The following is a 23,916-nucleotide window of genomic DNA, read 5'->3' on the forward strand; positions in this document are numbered from 1 at the left end:
GCTGCTGTACTAGTCAGAATATTCACAGGGACAAAAAATTTGGGTTTTGTTCCTCAACAATCAAAACTAATTAAGCTGACTTTGAACTGTGTTTAAGTGTCCTTAAAAATGCATCACTAGAACAAATATAGTGTGGATCCAATCTTTGACAATGACAGAGTTTTATTAAAAAACACGTATGCACTATTATCTCAGTATCACTTCTCAATAGGTGAGGCAATTAAGAATGTCAGTATTGATCTCTGAATAGCAAATAACCACTTTTTTTCCTTTTTTTGGGTGTGGATATATAGACTGAGCAATGGAGATAAAACTTTAAAAAACCACTGATCCTCAAATATTAAATTTTCCAAAGACCAGCTGAAAGAATTTTATGAGTAATATTGCCTGCTTGAGTCTCAACATATTATCATTTAAAATCCACATTCTTACTGGTGCTTTCACAACTGCAGGATGAATGATTATATGCAGTATCAAATATAACAAACACATTACACAAAAGCTTATATATAATACTATTTTTAAAGAAGCATATACTTAAAGAGAATTAAAGCAGCCTCTGTTCAATGCACACCTGATGTTTGCCCACTAAAGTCCTCAGATTTTGGTCTTAACCAGTTCCGCTGACTCTTCTTGGAGGAAACCAGAATCCAGTACTTCCCATTTTTACTGGTCTGAAAAACAAAAGGAACAATGGACTAGACTCCAGCGAAACCAGCGCATTCGTAAAGGCTGTGATGCGGCAAGACCAGGGATTGGAAAGAATTGGAAAGGAAAAGTTAAAAGGGACAGATCCAACCCATGCACAGAACATTATATACTGTTAATTATAAACTGTAGGAATCATTCTTGCATTATCAGTAGCAATTATGCACTTCAATTTGCAGTATACTTACATAATTTCAACTAATGCTATGCTGGACAGTGACACATAAAGAGATAAAATTAGACAAAAGCAAAGGAGTTTTCATATAGTTAAAAAAAATGAAAATCCACAGACCACAAATAATTTAGATGTAACAGCAAAACATGTGAAATGCTGGGCCCAGACTTGAGTTTCTTACTCAGAAAGGACTGAATAAGAGAAGATTCTGGATTAGGCCCAACTTTACTAGAACCTAATGCCTTCATTCTGCTTAATTATACAGGAAATAGCAGCTTAAAAGGTGACCTGCAAAGGAAAATAAAATTATTTTTAAAAAAATAATAAAAGCTCTTAATGATGAACATGCTACAGGTAAATCTCAAAGGAGGGCAAGTCTAGGTATGCCTGAGCAAACTGAGAGGGCCTTTTTGGAATTTCCCTTGTATCTCCCTTTCCCTTGCCATCATCCTTTTGTAAATTTGCAGCAGGTCTTCCTTGTCTTGCTAGAAGGCCTCCTGGATGACACAGATATACACAGAAAACGTGTTCAGTGCCTCATGTAATGGGAAGGTTTATCCTGTCCAATTCTTCCAGATGTGTAAGGGCAAAGCCCTATACATACCCCACAGCAGGCTGAAGCTGTTTGGCAGGAGCCCTGTAGTAATGTAAAGTTTCCCCCACACACAAAACATTTTCCCTTCTGGCTTCCCTTTCATTCCAGAAATCATTTTTCCTTTTGATGCTGAGTTCAGTTCTACACAGCACCAGCATCCTCTGTTGGTCAGTGTGAACGTGAGCAAACAGGTGTCCCTAAACACCTACTGATATCAGAAGTGCTTCAGAACAACCGACTGAAGCTCTCTGATGGCTGAGGAACATTTATGTGGGGCTTTGTACACAGAGGCAGGAGGCAGAAACAGCTCCAGTACTCAAAGAAAAAGTCCTCTTTTCAACTAATGAGCACAACCCTCACCTCCACTTTTTGGGGTTCCCAAATCATCTTGTTTAAGGGAGAAAATTATGATGACTCCTTACTTCCTCTCCCAGCAAGATCCTTATAAATCCATTTCCCTGCAATGCTCATCTCAACATCTTCCACTATCACAAAGGAAGAGTTTCATTCCCCCAGATGTTTCTACTGAGGTACTACTATTGTTAGGTAGACAATATTAAAGACAGACACGTAGATGTAATAGACTAAGTCCTTATGGACTTAGCTCCTTCACTATTCACAATAACAGACTATTTCCTGTTTGGAAAAAAGACCCCAACAAATCCTGTTAAAATATTATCAAGTTCTCTCAGTGGCATTTAACATTCTCTCTTAAATGTTTATAGTCCTCAATGCTCAGAACACATCTAAAGTCACTCTAGCAAAAAGCAGATGACCTCAGGGACAGGCCACTAGAGACATGGAAGGACTATGGAATCAGGGGAAAATGAAGCAACTGGAACAAGTAAATAAACAAGATAAATATGTGATGTAGCTAAAATGCTGAGGAGAATGAAGGAGGACAGTCAGGTACTCTCATTCATTCATTACCTTATGAATACAGCAAAATCACAATGCAGTGGATCCAGGTGAGGGCAATGCTACACCTACAATTAGTGGGATCTCAATTTCTACAGGGCCTTTATTATGTAAAGAGCTCAACAATGTACACACAAAAGGGGCTACATTTGTATGAATAATGAAAACATTTACTTCGTTTGACAGGATTAAGTGAAAAGATAAAATAATTCCTATTCTTTGCAACAATAAGCATGCTATTGGTTAAAAGACTTTTCCTTATGCACAGAAGACAAAAGCTGTCCATGATAATGCCGATTTCTAGACCACCTTTCTCAGAAGCTTTTGGTGTTAGAAAATGTCTGAAGCATAATACTGGACAAAGATGTATCCTTCTCCTTGTAACTGCTTATAATCATAGTGTTACCAAGCTTTTCACCTAGAGGAGGTATGAAGAATTTTTAATGAATAACCAAGTTCAAAGTATTCTCTACATGAAGCAGAGAAGCATCACACTGCAAAATGCATTGTCACATGCATATGCCCAAGGCCCACTTGGGTATAACAAAACACAACTTCTCTAATCCATCAGAATTCTTACAATTCTTACAATTTACTAGATCTTCCATAATTTGTGAAGCACTAATTTTGCTAAGTCTCCAAACACCCTGATAATTCCAGGTTAGATAATGTTTCAATTTCAACTAAAAAAAAAGTGCCCCAAAACCCTTAGGTGGATGATAAATAATATAAAATATAAAATAATCTATTCCTTTTTATTATTAAAGAGAGTAACACTTTTTTCCCCAAATTCACAGTTCCTATTCAAAAATCTGATAAAATAGTTACATTTGAAAATATTTTAAAACATTTGATATCCCATCTAAAAGAATAATGAAGACAATATAGAAATATAACCAATAATCCTCCTCCTAACTTGCATTTCATACCTAAGAGGGTTCAAGCACAGTAAAGGAAAACAACAGTTTCATGGTTATTTTCATTCAAAACAAAAGAGCAGTAATGAGAACACAGTACTGAGAACACAGTATTTGTCATTTCGCCTTTTATATAAAACAGCAAATCTAGCTTCAATTCCTGAAATCAATCAGTTTTAAACCAAAGGAAGGGTCCTAGAAATATCAGAATCGTAATAATGGCAGAACTCAGTAAGGAGTTAACAGCATTAGAGTTATGGTGGCTTTCAAATATTTCTTTAAGGAAACAAAATGGAAAGCGGTTACTTACCCTACGGAAACTGTGATTCTTTAAGAAGTGCTGTCCGCACAGATCCCAGGTGAGCACGTACTCACACGGACAGGACCAAGTCCTCTGAAGTCAGTTATGTCCATCCAGGCTGTGCCTGTGAACCACCCCAGCTCTGCACAAGGCAAAGGACTCCCCAGCAGTGCCACGCTCTGCCACCACTGCCCCACCTAGCACGGCCAGCAGCAGTGGCAGCTCCCACCTCTGCCCTTCACTCACACCGTGGCACAAACCCAATCACCTGCACCACTGCCAGCAACGCACTGCTCTGGCAACCTCCCTCTCCCCTGCTGCTCTCCAACCACTGCTCCCACCTCAGGGGTTTGGGTGCTGATGTGACTTGAGCTGGCAAGGTTTGCTGTGGTTCATGATGGGGAGCAGGGGCATGGGAGAGCAATACATGGGCAAGAGTTAATGTCCTAGCTGGAATTATGGTGTGAGGTTTGGAAAGCTACAATACCAACTGGCATCCTAGTTGAGGAAGAAAAGAGGATGAACAAATGCAACCCAGGAATCAAGGAGGTGCTGCTGCTTAGGGTGGTAATGGAGCAAACTAATCTCAGGATGCCCCAGTCCAACCTCTCTCAGGTCTGCCAACAGTAAAGACCCATTCAGAGTAAAGGACAATAGATGACTTTTGGTGCCTCTATTCAGAGTAAAGGACAATAGATGACTTTTTGGTGCCCATGTACCAGAAGAGCCACCATTACCATAGCATAAGTAATGATTTTTCCTCTTTTCTGTGCCAGATGACTAATAATCTAAAAAGCACTGACAAGCAGTCACCTGACTAAAAAGTACTGACAAATGAAATCTGATCTGTTGGAGCAATCAGGGACAGCTGGGGGAGCTGAGTTGGTGAAATCATCAGCAGGAGACAGCTGATCTCATCATTGTGGCTCAGAGGAGCCAAAATGACTATCAGACAGCACCTCCCACCTGTGGCTTTCAGAGGAACAGGCTTCCCAAAGAAGCTGTGGGTGCCTCATCCTTGGAAATGTTCAAGGGGACAGGCTGGATGGAGCTTTGAGCAGTTTGGTCTACTGGAAGATGTAGATGATGCCCCATGGCATAAGGGCTGGAACTAGATGATCTTTAAAGTCCCTTCCTACCCAAATTGTTCTATGACTCCAGCTACAAACCCCACACCCTTCAGATGGAGCTCTTAAAATGGCACAAATATTGCCAGAGCTCCTGAAGATGAAGGAATCTAACCCCACATTAAGGTGACAAAAGAAGGAGCACCATGTAGCCTTCTCTGGCTTTCCCTGTGCTGTGAGCTTACACACAAGCCTCTCACCAGGCAGTTCCATTTTGTGGAGGAGCAGATTTAATCCTCCTGCTGATTTAGCTGCTGGAAGGGGCTGAGGCCAAAGTGGCAAAGTGCCTGCACTGCTCCAGGACAGCATGCTGGGACCTGCTGCCCTGCAAGGCTCAGACACCCTTCCTGGATCAACAAGGATCAACGTGCCTACTGCACACTTGTACAGGCCTCAGAGAGAGAGCAGGAGGTCTGAGTGGCTCTGTAGAAAAACTCAATTTTTTGCAGCAGACGCTTCAACTCAGAGTAGCTGCTGGCAGCAGAAGATGCAACTTCCCACCTGTGGCTTTCAGAGGCCCCTCTTAGAGAGAAATAACTTTCCATAAGGGAGGATGGAGAAGCTGATCCCACCAAAGGAAACAGTCAAGCAGGTAAGAAAAATCCAGGCAAAGATGTTGAAGTATTGATGCTTCAACCTATTTAGGGGTGCCTTTCTCCACCCTGAATTAAAATCCAGTCTTCTGACTGATTCAGGGGTCTACATCCCTGCTTGTGCTTGGCAGGCCATTTGATCTGCATTTATTTGAACAGCATGTCACTTTTTAAAAGAGACAGCTGAGGGAGCCTGCTCACCACCTTTGCTCATACTTAGAAAGAGAATCCTGGCTTTGGTAGGAAGATGCTGATCCTCCCCCATCTGTTCTTGGCTGAATAGTGGTGGAAAGGGAAAGGGACAACGAAGGTCTCTCTGTGGTTCTACATCTGGAAACTCAAGCTGAGGCACTGATGCTGGAGGGCAGAAAGGAAGAATGGGCATTGCTTGGGTGAGACAACAGAAAGTGAATTTGGCCATGAAGTCTTAATAGGCCAGGAGAGGCTCGCACCTGCATTTTCACAAAGTGAAATTTAATTTTCTGTCTGTTTTTTGTGTAATTTGGAAGAGATTTGAACAGCAAGCAACATGTGCAGACACCTGGCACAATTATTCAAAAATAAGGCACTGCCAAATGGCAGGAGGGACTAATCTTGGCCCCCAGAGCCCTGTCACTGTGGCCTTTTGTATGGCAGGCCGTGAGAGTGGAGAGCTGGCAGGTACCCTACCTGAGAGCATCTGGAAATCAGCCATGCTTTTACAGCTCCTCTTCTCTCCTAAGCTGACAGACAGATGTGAAAAGACAAAGGGGTCTAACACTGAGGCCCCAGTGGGACAAGATGGCATTGAGAGGTGGGTGATGCCACCTGGCCATCTGCATTTTCAGACAACAGTTACTGCAAAGAACCATTCAAAGATGCAGGCACTGGCCCTGTGGTACAGCGGGGCTTCATGTAAAGGCAGCACGACACATTTGCAAACTAATCACAAAAGAACTGATAAAAAACTGATAAAAACCCTCACTGCTGTGTGGGTTTTTAAAAATATATACAAGGCTGTATTTATTTTATCTTGAATTTCAGGACCTGCTTATAGCACACAGCTCAATTCAGGGAAATCCTGCTCCAAGGATTCAAGCTCTAGCCTACAGTGCAGAGGGGTGGCTGAGGGAGCATGGTAGGAGAGCGGTGAGATCATGCACAGGCTGCAGGAAGACACAACCAAATCCTCAAATCCAGGCATGCAGCAGGAGAACTGCTTGCAAAAGCTGCTGCAGGAAAATGGAATGATGTGGGCAAAACAGTGAAAATATCTCTCCAGCAATCTTAGATATAAACATAAGAACGACTTAAGAGATAATAACACCTAAGAGTTCAGCCCTCAGGGAAACAGCCTAACATCTAGAACACAATGAAATAACATAACCACTGAAACTAAAACCAGGCAACCATTGTAGTCTGCTGTTAGTGACAGCACATTACTAATATCTACTGTGCGCAGAATGATGATTATGCTGCAAAGGATATAATAGAGAAGACAGAAAAATACAAGATTCATCAATACTAGATTTTATTTAAGGCTTTGCTGGTTTGGATTTTTTAAAACATCCAGAGAACAGAAAAACCTACAGAAACTGCAGGCAGTTGAGCAGGAAAAAAAATCCTAATCCCTTCAAACCAGTCTGAAATTTGGGTAGCAATGGAAACAAATGCACTAAAATTATTAAACATATTTCTTTTCTTGTGGGTAGTCAATACTTGGATTTCAGTAGCAGACATCTGTTAAATATACATATCTTTTATTAATTAATAAAGCAAGCACTTGGAGGAAAAAACCCACTAGATTCCTGTGGGACAGCAACCATCATGCAAAAATAGGTATTTATATAGATATGACTATTAAGCTTAATGGTTTTTTTCATTGTCATAATTCTATGTAATTCTGAGAGCTGTATTACACTAATGAAATTTGGACAATTAGCTTTTTAATTTTAGAAAGTAACTCATTCTTATAATATGCTACACTAGGAAGAAGATTACATGACTTTTTTTTCAAAATATAAAATAAAAAATTCTATCATGCTTGCCTTTTTTTCCACCTTAGGTTTCTGGAAAAGTAGAACATGAACTTACTAATGTTTATTTTAGCATGACCTAATAGTCTGTAATTTAAAGAAAAAAAAAATCCCAATGCCATCCAGCATCTCTTTGTGGGCTTTCCATGTTTCAGATTACTTAGGTCCACTTTAAATCTTGAGAGCTCAGTTTTGGTTACTAAATGTTCCAAAGGATTCCTGGTTATATACTAAATTAAAGGAAACAAGAGCTGCCTAGAGCTAACCCATCTGATGACTGTGGTTTTATGGACTTTTTAAGAATCTCTGTGGCACAGCATAGATGTTTTTCTAAAAACTTCAGAAAGACTGTGATACAAACAGCACTGTTAGTGTAATTACTGTTAGAATTTTTAAAACCTGCAGAAGTGTTTTTGTGTGTTTTGGAATCACACCACCACCAGCACCACCAGTACTAGCACCAGCGCCATCCCCCCTCCTCCTCATGAATAATCTGCACCCATTTTTAAAGTGATGATGCTTTTGTGAAAACAAACCAGTTTGGTGACTGTTCAATCTGAATACAGGCCTATACTATTTTTATTATAAAATGCAAAGGAAATCCTGTAGATGCACATGCAAGCATGAACATACAACCTAAAGGTGCATGAAATGATACACTAATACGGTCAGGAACTAATTTGATATTTTTAAGGAAAAGTGTTCTCCTTTGCCACAAGACACCTTCAAATGAGCGTGGGTATGAGGGCAAGAGTAGTGCTACATCTAAGCCAGTATTCTATCTTAGTAATAGCCAAAACTACAGGACAGGTCACAGATGTGTGATATTTCTCTGATTCTCTTCAGACCACCCACTCCTTTGATGTTAGGGACTTTCTGAACCATATGTGGTTTCTGTTTAGCAACTTTGAGCACATCACCCTTTCAAGCAATAGTCCCTGATTCTCCTGGAAACCATATAATTTTTAATAATATCTACAACATATGTTCAACAAGTCATCCCACAGGTCTCTCCACCACTGATTTCATGGAGAATCTCTTATTTTTGAAGGATCTGAATGTGCCTTCCCTCCTAACTGTGCATGCTTTTGTTTTGAAAGGCAGTGGTTAGTATTCATCTTCCTTCCTCTGCATATGTCCACAACATTGCCCTCAATTAATTACTTCCCCAGACCAAAGTTCCAATTAACAGAAAAGTTCTTTAATGGAAGCCACCTATGTAGCTCATCATCTTTACTGACCTTCTCTAAGCTTCTTCTAGTTCTAATATACCTTCAAAGGCTCCAGAAATACACACAACACTTGGGAGCAACTCGAACATACACTATTATAATGACACTCTCAAAATTTATTCTGTACATTTTTATTCTAAAATTTGGATTGTGTTTTAGTGACCAATGAGTTCATGATCTCACAGGATCACCAATCACAATTCCCAAATTTTACTCCTCAGTGGTAATACTCAGCTCAAACTCTTAACCCAATATATAAAAGGGATTGTTCTGCCCAGTTATCCTTCTTAGTTATCATCATAATTTATCTACACTGAATCTTATCACCCATTTTGTTACATAGTCCTCAGCACTTTAATGTCCTTCCATTGTTCTCCACAGCTAGCTCTCTTCTTCACAACAAAGTTGCTCACCCAACTGCTCAACCCCTTTCTGATCCCATTCATGAACTCGCTCCACAGATCTCTGTGGAAATTAACTGGGACCCTCCTTTAACTGAGAACTGGCCTCCTACTTTCAGCCTTTGACAGTACCTCTTAAACTGTTATTTACTTGTGCAAAGACCTTCGCTCTTATATCATCTTAGTTTCCTTGAAAAGTCTTTTTGATAAAGTTCACTTTGATTTTTGAACCAGAACATCTTTACTTCTTGCTGATCCTCCCAAGAACTCTAATTACCCAAGACAGGACTTCCTCACAAATGCTTCTTTGACTCTTCTCAAATTATCATTCCTATGGAGCTGGCCACCAATGCTATGCTTTATTACACCATCTACCAACCAAATACAGATTTCAGATTTGCCTGGTACAGGCCTGCCTGGCCAAGACTACCCCTGAAACCACGATTTTCCATATTTGCATTTCAGAAGATTTTTCTGAACCTGAATCCTCAAGCATGTACCATTTAAACAATGTAATTAAGATGCAGAGCGCAAATAGATTGGATAGGCGTTAAAACTTTTGCTTTTTGAGTCACCTAACAAATCATAACTAAAGATGTTTTTAACAGTTTCAGCTATCATTCAAGTTAAAGGGTTGCTGTTGCCCTAGTCCAGCTAGTTAACACAACAAGAGGGGCAAGTTGGTGGTTGAAAAAAAATCTCAATAGGTCATAGAAGCTGCAAGGACTGTGCTAGGACAAGGCTTTCCACAGGAGCTGATTTCTCTCATGATGCTACACTAGAGAAGATCAATTCTGGAACAAAACCACAACTCATGCAGGACAGATATAAAGTGACTGAGAGACAGGGTAGTCTTCCCACTACATAACAACACATCCTGGGTATAGGTGGCAACCATGCAGTAGTGCAAAGCCTGTAGCAGAAGCCCTGTCCTGCCTAGCGTCACACTGCGGAAACAACATTGCCTGGGGGCAAAACCTGTGACAGGGTTTAGCACTGCTTTTTTGTAACCTTGGATTTCTTTTAACCATATTATTTATAGGAGCTATTCCAACTGAAATGCTGATGATCCTGGTTGCCCTGTTTCCGCTGCCTCGTATCCCAGCCCCCAAAGAAAGGCAACAAGTAAGAAAGAGTGACCCATTTCCAAGCAGTCACTTCCAATACAACCTACAGTCAAGGAACTGCTGTTCTATCTGAAAAGAAAATACTTCACAGATGATTGTAGCTTTAGAGTAAATAGGAAGTGTTACACCTAGCCATTACTGCTTTTGCCACTACTGCTTCAACTGTGATGATGGTATCAATGACCTTATGAGCGAAAACACAAAAGCCTTAGGGAAGGCTAGCTGAAAATGCAGAATACTGCATTTTGGTATTACCTGCAAAGGTAATACCAAAGCCAATGCCTCTTCAAAGCTGCAACCAGTGAGCCTTTCTGAAGCTGCCCAGCACAGACGCTGAATGTATTTCTGACTCTGATCATGTACCAGCTTCGTGCAATGCTGTTAGTACACCCCTAAATAGCTTACTCTGACTAGAGTGACTACTCAGAGCCCCCGCAAGCCCTGCTGCTACCAGAGTGACCTTGTGAACAAGGTAAGTACATAGCTCCGCATTTGTTCCCATTTCCCATTTTGGCATGTTGAGCATTCTGCTCCAGAGCACTGTGATGCCATGCAAAGCAATTTGGGATGCACATCTCAATGCATAAGAATTCTGAGATTTGATGCCAAATTAGTGAACAACTAAAAGCAGTTATGCATAATTTAGAGCTACACAACTGAACACTGCAGTGGGAGATAAAGCAGGCAGTTAGTATCCAGAATAGGCACCTGGATTACAATACTTGGATTCAGGTGACCAGAAGCAATGACTGGATCAGTTTCAGGCAGCAAAGCCAGAATCTGCTAGAAGTCCACACAGATTTTGTCCTGGAGCTACAGCAACAGAAAACCATTTTGGGAGCTCCTGTCAGCCTGATGAAATGTCATAACAACATGGTCACCAAACAACTTTACCATTAAATCAAAAGATAATCATCATGTTATTGGCAGGACAAGCAAGCCAGGAAGGCTGACAGTACCACAAGATTTCTCCATGTCATGTCAAGGGACAGGGTTCCCTGTCACAGAAGCAGGTTGTGAAATGCATATGTGTTCCTCTACTCTCTCCCAGCTCCACCTCCAAACACACTGGCTTAAGACTTTCTCAGTCTTGCTGGACACAATTTATCACAGTAAGCATTCACCAACGCTGGCTGATCTATGACAAAAGAACTGGATTTCCTGAAATTTAAATTTTATTCTCCACAGTCTAAGACACCAGGCCACTTACAAGCTCTCTTTTTTTAAAGCAACTTAGTAGACTCTGCTTCCGTGATTTCAAGCCTACATTAAGTGATGTGAGAAAAACACATGCAAGACTTTGCCTTGAACAGCTGCAAACTGCTAGTAGGGCAGGCTTCCAGAAAGGTGGAAGGAAGATGGTGACAAAAAAGATGGAATAAAAATAGTCTTATGACTGTATGGTATGCATCAATATTTCATGCACGTTATGGGAAAAAATCCTGGAGGGCAGATGGAAACATGAAATAGAGATGCTTTTGTGAATCCCGGAGAATGTCTTCCTCTAAAGTGCTCTCCAACAAGACGCTTGAGCTCCTTTCACGCTGTGGGAAAGTAGCTCTAGGCTAGCAAAAAAATTTGCAATCTAAAAGGTATGTTTAGTTTAATTTTATTTTTAAAAAGTTGTGAAGAGATGAATGTTACAATAATTGTGTGTTCAATTAATTTTTCAAACAGGTGTTTAGACAAATAGATTTATTTACTGATTTAGCTGATGGTGAATTTTTTTCAGTGAAAAATAATGACCTTAAAAACAAAGCAAGTCTTGCACAGAGTGCTCCTCTAGATGGTATACACAAGAATCAGAGTAGTCAAGAAACATTTCAGCTCAATTGATGTAGTGGTCTCAATCTGAAATACCTTCTATATTTTGCAGGGTGTTGGAGATCAAATGCTTGTGTTTCATGATAAAATGCAGTGTTTTATTTAGGTTTAGCACCTTTGCACTGCCTGTTTCTTGTCCCCTTCCAGAAATGCATAATCCATCACAATCTTCTGGGGGTTTTCCAGGAAACCCTCCTTTCACCATTCTGCCTTTGCTGAGCTGACAATTTCAAGGTTCAGATCCACCTTTTGTTAATCTTCTGAAATATGATGGCTATCTTTTAGCTACTGATTCCCTCTTCATATGGGCTGCAGCTTTTTTATGTGCTAAGAGAAATCAGAAAAAATAAAGATGTTACTAGTCACCCCACTCAATACAAAGTCTATTTTAATACTGCTAACTAGCTTCTTCCTTCATGACCACATAGATTCTTTTCTTCCAGTCTCTCTTTTCACCGTGTGCCCTTCAGAACTGCAAGATGCTTTCCAAATTACTTCCACATACTACATATGCTGTTGTAGGTTTTTCTGAGACATACGTAATGGGGTAAGTTGGTTGCTATTGTTTCAAAACTTGAAATAGTCAGACACTGTTGGACAGGGAATTTGAGTATAAAGGGTTCTGCTTTTGGGGTTTTTTTTGTTTGTTTTTTTGTTTGCTTTTTAAAGAAAAAACTAATACGTATTACATATTTAACTGCACACATGGGAAACTCACTGTCGTTATACTGAAGGACAAATTCCTGAGAGACATAAGGACCTCATTTATAAAGACAACACGCAAACTGCAAAAATGCACTGCAAGGTAACCTATCAACAAGCTTCATCCAGGAGTGTTAGAGGGGATAAAAACAGACCCCAAACCAAACAACCCAACACCTCCTTTACCTGCACTTTTTGTGTCAAGCCCCCCCTTACACACTATTTTCACTCCTTTTATGGCTCCTGAAAATTACTGTAAAATACACTGTGAAGGTAAGAAATTTCTGTTGCAGCATTTAGATCTACACAAGGTCATTCTACTAAACAGAAAATTCAGAATAGCAACAGAGTTCAAAATTCTTTGTGTACTTCACCCTGAGTGAAGACTGGGCACAGAAATGAAACTCCGCAACAGCACAGCTTTGTATTTGAGACTGCTCTAGGATGAATAAACACTCTGAGCATGACTAAGGTCTGGAGCAGGGGGGCAGCATAACCAAAGCTGGGGAAGGCTGTGATTAGCAAGGAGGAAATGACAGATCAAATCAGTAGAGAAAGGAGGCAGAAAAGTGTGAATCATGTTGGGACTTGGCACAGCAAAGAAATACATCGTTAAAGCTTTGAAGTAAGACTGATGAGAAGATGACATTTCACTGAGGGGAACAGGAGTGAAGAAAAAAGCATGCAAAAGTATCAAAAAGTGTGATAGAGAGCTCTTGCAATTGCGGAGTCAGGTACTGGACAAACTACAAAACATGAGTCAGCAGCACAGATGTGACAGTCACTGTCTGGGAGGAAGGCAAACCAACACTTGCTAAGCTGAAGGATGTCACACGGGCAGGGGTGCAGGCAACAGCAGGAGGAAGCAGTCCCATACAAGACTATCCATTCTCTATGTCTGTGCACACCCCCTGAACACATCACTCCCTCCAGCCTTCAAACTATCTCCCCTTGCACCCAACCTGAGGAGCAGAGCTCCAGGGAGCATGGAGATGAGTATGCCATGGCTTCAGCTCAGCTGGGACAGGCAGCTCCTTGCTGTGTCTAACTGGGCTGGGCTGCTTTCTGCCTTCCCTACAGCCTCAGGGCCCCAAGGCACAGAGCAGGCAGTGAGCTCCATGGTGAAATCAACACCAAGAGCAGGGTCAGCACTCTCCTTCTGGAGATCTCCAGGCTTTCCAAATAGGGCAAGGTAGGTACAGGACAGAGTTGCAAAGATTTGGACAGTGAGGATGACTGATCTGGGCAGCTAAGATAATTTGATGCTATTCCTCATGAAATGGGTCTTTTACACAGAAGGTACAGAGCACAGAGAACAAGAGGAAGGAGAAGACATGAGAGGTATCAGGGAGCTGGTACAGCAAAGTTTCTGAGAAGTCCTTTCATACAGCTGGACTGGTAAAAAGGCATAGCTAGCTGAGCAAAGACCAGGGAGAGGGGTAGGGGACAGTAAAGGTTGATACTGGGGATGACAGAGTAAGAGAAATGAAAGGATGGAGGGACAGTAGCTGGAGTGTAGTTTAGACATGGTCAGTAAGTAACAGCACATCTGTGTGGATGAGGAGCTCACAGAAAATAAAACAGGAGTCTGACACAAGTTTGAGAATGGCTAAGTTAAATTGCAAGGGAAAGGCTGCTACCTGAGTGATGGAGCGATGCTCCAGAAAAAGCAGTTTAAACCCTCCTGTGAAGTTATTTTGCAATTGGGCATGCAATACTTACTGGATCAGTTTCCTCCTCCAGCCTCCACAGGATCCTGAAGCTGTTTCTTGGGTATTGTTCACAGCTGAGGAGACACAGTGCATTGCAGCAGACACAGGCCAGGAGGACAGTATGGTATGGGTGGGGCTACTGACTTATTTTTTGCTGGTTTGTTTTTGGTTTTTTTTTAATTCATTTACCTCAGGCCTCTCTTGTGGCACTGTGTACCATCTGAGAGAAAAAAAAAAATTCACTCCTGGATTTGGTGGCAATGTCACTTGCAAAACCGCAGCCCCGAGCACGTATGAGGGCACTGATCAAGAATCCTGCTGAGTTTCTTTGTCTTCTGCTATATCCTTTGTGGTGTCTTGTGCTGATTCATTCCCAAGACCAGGTCCAGGTGTGTTTTTTCTCTTTCATTTATGTGTGTACCTGTACCTGTCCATCCCATAACGATTTATATCCGAGTAGGCTCAGCCATATATGAACTGGAGGCCCACAGAGCCTCAGCAGACCCTTTGAAACTAATATATTATTATAACCAACTTTCTTACAACCTCCACCACAAAAAGCAGCACTCTTGCCTACCTGCCAACATGTATGAAGCATCTACCTATACTAAGAATGATCCTGGACTAAAGCACGACATGGGTAATGAGCCAGGTGGGAAGAAATAAGAACTCCGGTACATTATAAACAATCAATCCAAAGAAGCCTTGAGTGGAACCCAGCTCACCACAAGCATTTACTACAGTAAATACTCCTTTGTGATGCAACATTGAGAATTCAGTTCAGCACAGACACATGATGCTGTAAGAGGAACTGCACTGTATTCAAGGTAACATCCTACTGTGGACTAAGCCATAGTGAATTGGATTTGTTAATTATTTCTCAGTAATCATTAGCCTAGAAATTCTTTCTCACTTCATCCATTTTGAAGTTCACAAAGGGACAATCCTACCTATTGACTGCTTGAGTGAATTCTATGTTTCCGTACTTACAAAAGGAAAATAGAAGTAAAGAATGGAAAATGCAGTGAATTTTACATGCACTTTCTGTTTGTTAGAGAAAAATATTTTTCAGCATATAGGAAGAATATCATATTGTAAAAAAAACCCAAAAAAACCCCCCACACAACAAAAACCCTACAATGGGTTATTCCTCATCCTCTACCTTTAAGAGGTTACTCTAACAGATAACACACACAGATTTGTAATTACTGTATTCAAGTATCTTCTATAAGCCACTAAGACACTGAAGGAATGGGTCAGATGGATATGTACATTTTAGATCTGCTAAGTCCTGGTCCCATCTCTCTCACATACCCTTCTTCAACTTTGAGAAAAGCAGCTAAGGCATATCAGCTAAGACAAGAAGCTAAGGCATATCAGCTTACACATTTTTATCAACATCCAGTCCTTGCTTAAAGAAAGAAACAAAACTACTTAACAAATTCCAGCCTACCCCTTTGTCAAGTTTTCCCTCCTCTCACAACAAGACCCATCCATTCCTCGTTTCTAAAGTGCAGCCCCAACCACTGTGCTCTTTCAGAGCCTCCACTGCCCATAAGCAGCTGCAGAGCCACACTCCTCCTTCCAAGGCTTCCCTGCTCTGGTGGCAAAACCCAAGGAATCACTTCATCTCCTTGCTGCCAAAGCAGGTAGGTCACTGTGCATTGCATACTGAGTCTTGGAGATTGCTATCAGATGCATAGGCTGCTCTTTATTTACAAAGGCTTGGATATTAAGAAGACACCACTACAAAGAGGAGGAGTATTTATTTATAGATATCATTAGCCATTTACAAGAAAATGAAATAAATAAGTCACATAGGAATAGCTGAAGCACTGAGCAGCTAACTGGATGTTTCAGCTATCTAAAATTCAGTATTGCATCAAATGTTGTAAGACAGCGACAGATCACAAATGCCAAGTTAGTCATTTTCAGTAACAGTTCTCATGGAATTTTTTCCTTCTAAATAATCAAAACAATTGGTCATTGGTCCTTATAAGGAAAACTGCCATACCAAACAGAATTTCATAAAATACAGCTGTTTTAACTTCACAGTTCCCTCCAGCACATCCGCGGCACCTGAATTTTGAGGTTGCATTTTTATGCTTGTGTCTTTGTTGTTTTGGTTTTTTCTTTTCTTTTTTTTCTTAACAAGATAACAAGATAAAACTATTAAAATTATTGGCAGTGGAGTAACTTATTCAGATTCAAAATAACAGGTTTCATCTGTTCTTATGACAGAGGGACTCAATAAAGCCACAACATAGCAAATTTTAAACAAATAAACAGCCACAACTTGTTTTTTAACAGCAAAGTATTAGCCTGTGAGATTAATTGCCAGAAGGTAGCTTACAGTCAAGACAGACAAGATTTACATAGATAACTGGGATCATCCAAAATTATAATATGATTTCAAGAGGGCTTCAGGAAAAATTAATAGCAACCCTCTTTTTCCAGGACAAAACACAAATCAGCAGAGAGTTAAATAAGAGAGGATCTTCTCCTCTGTATCTTACACTTATACCACCCCTTGAGGCATCTGATAGCATCTAATATCAAGACAAAATACAGGACTAAACAGAATAGTAGTCAGAATTCCTGTGTTGTACCAGATCTAGAGAGGATAACACCTTTGTGGACTTCAAACAGCAGCTTCCCGTCTCCCCAGAGCATCTTTTAAAACATGCAGTTGAGCTTGCCTCGAGTATAGCAAAGTATAAGTTTTAAGACCTCGGGCACTGGGAGACCCGCCAAGTCACAACAAATATGTATACATAATCTAATCTACTTAAATTCGGAGTGGAAACTCAGTGCCCTTCAGGTATCTCGCCCAAGGCTACGAATAGTATGCTTGTCAGACAGGATGAGGTTTCCCTGTGTAAGTAATAACTGAGTGCTTCTGGCATCTAACCACGCCTCCCAGCTTCATCCAAACCCCAAGATCAGGGAGGGAGGAGTCATCATCATGAAGGGAGAGGAGGTTTGGAAACAGGGGCAAAATGAGATTAAGGAGGAGGAAACCAAAACAAATTACAGTGGATTAGGAACAACAAGGCTGTCTTAATAAAATAGTTATAAGAAAGCCCTCTTTTTCCGTCAGCTGTCCCTTTATGTGGCAGATAACAAGGAGGTAAAAAAAAAATCCCCAAAACAGTGATTCCCATGAAGAGAGGGGAGCCTAAAAAGTGAAATGAAGCCAAGCAGAGGCAGAGCAGCAGAGTTCATTAATTGCAAGGCAATGCTGCAGACAGGATTTTTCACATCATTGGTAAGGTCACCTTTTCTTAGGAAAAAGTGGCTAGAAATAAAGCCAATGAAATCCTTTGGAGCCTGTAAAGGCTTCTACTGCTAAAAATAAAAATAACAAAACAAAAAGCAAAACAGTTCAGGATACAGACAAATGTAAACACACAGGGGCAAATGTTGACATCAAAAGCAGTAACCGTTCTGAAATGATGGAATACAAGTATTTTTCTTTAAAAGCAGGTGACTATTGAGTATGAAATTTCATACTGCACTTGTTTCTGTGACCTATGAACCCTCTGTTAATAAAAGCTAAACAACTAGATAAATTTTAATAAGAGATCTTTGCATTTGGGCTCTAGAATAAAGATTTCACTGGCAGCCTTACTTCCTACCACTAACCAATCTCTTAAAATATAGTATCTACTAATCCTTTAAAACACTTGGTTTAATAGCACATGCTAATAACATCTTTATCTGAAGCAGATCTAGCATGTTCTACGCTACTTATTTTAGCAGGTTTTTTTTTCCTTTACTTCTGGCAGATAATATTATAATCACAAATTTCAAACTGCAAATGTCCTACTTACTGAAATCTGAGTATCAGAGGGAGGAAAGAGAGATGTGGAGACTCATGCTCATTCCATCAGTGTTTGTAACTGCCCACATGAGCAGTCTTTAAGAACAAAAGCAATACCTGTGACACGAAGCATGGATTCATGACCAGCTGACGCTGGGTAATAGTCTGACAGTGGGGCAGCCACCCAAGCCTTCTATCAGTAAGAACACATGAAAAAGTAACTCCCAGAAACTTGGCTGTAAAAATTACATTTCTTTCCTGCCTCCTATCACCTCACAGAAATGTGTCAGAGAAAAGGAAGGTGTGCAACCCCTTACGCAGGAAGAGCTGGAAGCTCATCTTACTAAGCCACACTTGCTACATACCATCAACCACACACAGTACACTTATTTATGACCTGTAGCTTCCATCCCTCTCCCCAAACTCACCCAGTCCTGCCACCCTGCACAAGCTGCCACCATGACTAGTGCTGGGGGGAAACATCTGCTAAAGAAAAGGGTACAAAACGGTCAAAAAGAGCTAGGGTTATGCAAATGAATGGCTAAGAAAAAAGACTCACTACCAAAACAGGTACAATGAATGGCCTGATGATTTCAACATGTTTCTTTCTAAAACCATTTGCTTCCTTACCAAAGCAGGGGTGTGCTTTTGGAGGAGCCTTTCCCAAATGAAAACACAAGAATGTTTTAAACACTAACATTTTAATTTCTCACTGCTGCCCTACTTGTCACCACAACTTTGAGGTTTGTACCCAAAAGGCTGTACTTGCCAAGATGAGGGCTGATATTTCCCTTGAATTATACAGAAACCAGCACTCTGAGGCATCAACTTTTCAAAACAAAACAAAACTCAACACAAAACAAAACAAACCCCTGAAAAAAATCACTCAGAATAGATATAGCTACAGTAAAGGTAATTGCTGTTAGTTAACCTCAAGGCCTGATCCGTCATCAGATCTGATAGCTGCCTTGGCAAGCAACTTCAGCAGTTACCTTCTCATCTCTGGATCTAATCCCAAAAGCAAAGCAGCCATCTCCAGAATTAGATAGCTCCACCTAAGCAAGCACCTTGTTTACCGGGTCAAGCATAGGCAGAGGCAACCATGCCCAGCCAAGATGCCAAGCTGGCCAGACACAAGCCACCTCCTTGCTGGAAGCCAGATCGTGCAGCAAAAGCAGCTGAGCTTTTCAGCTTTTCATCCATGTGCAGCTCAGAGGCAGGGGTAACAGCTCTGGCACAGCATCTTGGCTAATGCTCTGGGATCAGAGATGGACACATCTGTCCAGCTGTCACGCTGAAGACAGCACACGTCAGCACTCTGTTAGTCTGCCCAGAACTTAGTTATTTTCAGCATGCCTCCACACTGAAGTTCAGTACTTCTTCCTCCTTCCCTTTCCCCTTCCTTTCCTTTTTCCTTTCCTTTCCTTTCCACACTCTGTGCCAGGTCAGAGACCTAAAACATTCAAGTTAACCAAAGAGAGCTAAAACAGTCAAATTTCTCTACAGAAAGAATTCCAACCATTTCCATGCAGTCTAAGTCTTTGGAGTGGTTTTGTGCTAGCATAAGAAGAGGCAGAGAAGAGCCACCACATGAACAGGGATGAGCAGTTTGGGATTCCCACATCTCTAGCTCCAAGAGCATGCACAGATTTCCTGTGGTCTTTTGGTACTAACTGTGTTCAGCAGCCATTCAGAGACAGGAACAGCAGCAATTGCAGCACCCTGCTGAACACGGGGATTTGGCACCAGCTCTATCCTGCAGACCCAACATCCAAGAGGAACCAAGCTGATGGAACAGACTGAGCACAGCTGACTAATGGAGCATCATGGCACTGTGAGATGCTCTCAGCAGGGGTGACGAAAGGTGCTAAATGACCAAGCTCATATTATTATTGGCAGTGCATAGATCTCCTTGAATGAACTTGGTGCGATCTAAGTCTGCCTAACATCTACAATTACAACAGGGAGAGCACTGGGCAACTGTTTGAACTCACTACTCCTACTAGAGTGAAAATAATGTAGAAGTTTACAGCCCTCTGCACCATAGATGGCTGTCAACCACAGAGACCAACACAGGGCCTTCTGAAAGGTGAATAAAAAAAAAAAAAAGCATCTACCACACTTGTATAATTTTCCCTTTCATATTGAAATACTATCTTCTGATTTAACAGGAGGCAAGGCTGTGATGAGATAGAACAGTCTCACAGCAGCATCAAATCCAAGTACACACTTTTTGCCTCATTTCAATATTGAGAAAGGTGGAGAAAAGTTATCTGGATATACAACTAATGATGATAACATGGCCTCTTGCTTGGAGCACATTTTCAATGAAACAATGAAAACATGAAGGTAAAGAAAAAAAGTCAAACAAAATTTCACATGATTTTTAAAACCATGAACCATGTCTAACACCCACCTTTTTTTTCAACATTACAAACAGTCTTTATACAAAGGAAGCACAACACTTGTAGTCTCACTCCATAAGGAATATTTTATACTACCAACTGAGCAGTAATTTGCTGAGCTGAGAACAGAGGACTTAATTCAAGAATAGTATGACAGGAAAAGCAGCCGATCAAGAGGAGATGACAACAGATTTCTTTCAGAAAAAGGTGGAAGGATGTTAGCTAGGGACTTCTGCCAATATTGGTCTTTAATCTTTTTTGTTTCAACACTTCCATTTAGGATTTTTTTATGCCTTTAAGTGAGCACTACAAAAACCATACAGAAAATATGAAACTAGGAGGTAGCACAAGTACAGTGCAGACTGAAACAACATACAAGAAAAATTGTAAGAAATCTTAAGGACAGAAACAGGATGAAAAGGAACAACAAACAACAGAGTAATGCTCTCAGAGACAGTGGTTTCTGCTGAGAAGTGATGAACTGTTAGTTGGAAGCAGCAAAGAAGGAAAAAATTTGAGTATAACCCTCCTATAAGCAGCTAGTAAAAGTCACTATAGAAAGCTGTTTCAGAAGAAATAAAATATAATGATTCAAAAAAAGCAGCTGTATTTTCAGTGCAGGAAGGGATATAAAGACACCACCATAGTGGACTACCAAGATCTTGCTGGGAACACCATGTATAAATCTGGTAATACATATTAAAAAAATGTATCTGGTATAGCACAAAAAAAAATATGACCAAGGGGTAAAAAAAAAGACTAAAGTTCTTAATAAGTAAACCAAAGAGACAGTCAGTAGGGCTGGAACAAAGAAGTGGAAGTGTAAGCTTATCAAAATAAGTTTAGGCTGGAAATTAAAATGCTTTCTAGACAACACAACACTGGCTTTAAGTTTACATGGAAAAAACGTCACTAGTTTGCAAGTGGCTCTATACAGGTTCACAGAGACAGACGTGGTTTCTGTGACAGCGAGGCATCTGGCTCAGCCAGGGTGATTTGTTCCAGTTCTGGGTGATTTGTTCCGGTTCGGGGTCTCTGAATACTCATCACAACACAACGATGGTCCTTGCAGGCCAGAGCAGAAGTCCATCAGCCCAGCAGACTGGCTCCAGGAAAAGCCAACATCACATCATGAGGAAGAGAAATGCACAGTATTTTGGGGAAGTATCACCACCTGTGATTTAGGGACTTAGATATCTAGACAGATTTAATACCCCCCTCTTCCACTATTTTGGCAACCCTCTCTCATGCCCATGTAATCTTTTGTACCAACAACATCCCATGGCACGAGTGCCACAGCTTTCACATTTTATTAACAACAGCTTTCTATTAGCTTGTTCTGAGACCATTTCCCACTATTTCTTTTTCCTCTTAGCTAATGATTTTGCTCACCATTTACCCCATCAATATCACTCTATCTTTTTGTCTGTGATACGAAATCTCTGTTTTCAGTACTCTCCCTTTTGTAGCCTCTTACAGAGCTGAAAAGTCTAAACCAACTTAGGCTTTCTGTGCATGAAAACTTTCACTACCTTTTTCATTCATCACCTTACCCTGTATCTCTGCCATGGTACATACTATATTGTAGCTCTTCTACTGTATTGAGGAGATGCACCACAGATTGCTGCCTGTCTGATTTCTTTCCTGACAATTAATTCCCAATATGCAGTGAAGTGCTATACTGACATCTACACCAGGCAAGAAAGCATAAACATCAATGAACAACTGGGGTGTGGGTAGGAGGACACAAGAATAAACATATCAGTGAAGAAGTAACATAGTTTAGAAAAGGATGTCAAGCTCCAAGAAGCAAGTGGAGTTTCTGGAGAAATCAATACACATACAGAAAAGGGAGATGCAAATGAATAGCATGCAAGTACACCTGAACTGAAGTGGCTGGAGAGACAGAAAGCTGAACAGACTGACAGCTCTTCCAACGAAAGAGCTGGAGATGTGAAATTAAACAAAAGGACACAGGTTTGAGAAGGCAATGTACCTGCCTTTTAAACATATCTGCAGTTTAACTCCTTGCAACAGCATGTTTAGACACTTTGTAAAAGCTCAAGAGGTAACACAAAAATGTTATGGAAAAAGTCCAGTAAAGGTTTGTAAATATAAACTCATTTTGTTTAGCTCAGGAAGTCTTTGACAAGTGGACTACTGAAGATCAGGAGAATACTCTTGGAATATCATCCCTATTCCTCTTAACTTTTCATGACAAAGCTACTTTGGTTCTGCCAGTGCCAGAAACAGAGCACCAGATTTTAATATTCACACAAGTATAATTATTATTATATTATTATTATTATTAATAATAATAATAAATAAAATGCAAGCATAGAATTTGATCAGCATTTATCAGGTTAAATAAAAGTTCTGTCATCTCAGGCCTTGATCAGGCTGCAAAACCCTCCTGTAACAGTTCTTTAGTCACCCTCGATTTCAAAGCAGGACAATTCCTCTGTTAATTTGCACAAGAACCAACACTGCTGTCAGTAAGTACCTGTCACTAAGTACCGATGTGAACTCAAATCCAGTATATTTGACTATTTGCAGAATGAGTGGGATCACATTTCACTACGCTGCCAAACACTTGCCATTATATGATAAACGCCTCTATTTAAGCCAACCTACAACTTTGCCAAACTGCCATTGTTTGGGCTGAAATTTTACAAATTAGTGTCTGCTTCCCTGTTTTGTTTCTTCAGTTTTTATTCATTTCTAAAACATGCAGGTTAATAGAAAAAAAAGTTTTGTTTGTGTCAAAAAATTCTGGCACATATTTCCTACTTTTCCTTTTCCTTTGAACACCTTTCTTTGAGATGGAGATTTGAAATTAGACAGGGACAGTGGTATAGCTGTCATTACTGTGAACTCTACCCAAATTCAGCTAGTTTTCTAATTACTTATTCCACAATCCTATTAGTAACTCAGAAATCAATGTTTTGAGTCAGGTAATTGAACGCTGTCCTAGAGGTCTCAGATTCTACTAGAGATCTCTGTGTCATTTAAACTAAATGCTACAGAGAAGGTCATTAATTTTCCCAGTCCTTGGCATGTGTCTACAAGGAGTGATTTGCAGAAATACTTAGTGCCTGAAGCTGAAGTGAAAGGCAGTGAAAGCTGCATTCTCAACAGATTATGAAGACAATGGTTTTGAAAAACTCTGCCTAGCAATCTCAGAACAGGTTCTTCCAAAAATTCCACAGAAATTTGATTCTTAAATAAACAACTAAAAAAAAAAAAGAAAACCTCACAGGACTTCATTTACTTTACATTTCATTTACTTCATTCTCACTGCATTTTATCCTATGCATGCACTGCAGGCTCTCCTCCTTTGG

At 40.5% G+C, this 23,916-nt stretch overlaps 1 protein-coding gene across 4 annotated transcripts in view; it reads right to left on the reverse strand.

Annotated features, from left to right (window-relative positions):
- PLAG1 (PLAG1 zinc finger) overlaps positions 1 to 23,916 on the reverse strand; it is a 52,079-nt gene that overhangs the window by 10,118 nt on the left and 18,045 nt on the right. For 2 of the 4 annotated variants that reach the window (XM_050970323.1, XM_050970320.1), the window contains exon 2: positions 575 to 674. The gene's annotated coding sequence lies outside the window, so the exon portion shown is untranslated. Of the gene's footprint in view, positions 1 to 574; positions 675 to 3,623; positions 4,290 to 14,357; positions 14,422 to 23,916 lie in introns of those variants that run through there. The other 2 variants (XM_050970322.1, XM_050970321.1) reach the window with 2 other exon arrangements.

The sequence above is a fragment of the Serinus canaria genome, chromosome 2 (assembly GCF_022539315.1).
Source record: "Serinus canaria isolate serCan28SL12 chromosome 2, serCan2020, whole genome shotgun sequence".
Classification (NCBI taxonomy): Eukaryota; Metazoa; Chordata; class Aves; order Passeriformes; family Fringillidae; genus Serinus; species Serinus canaria.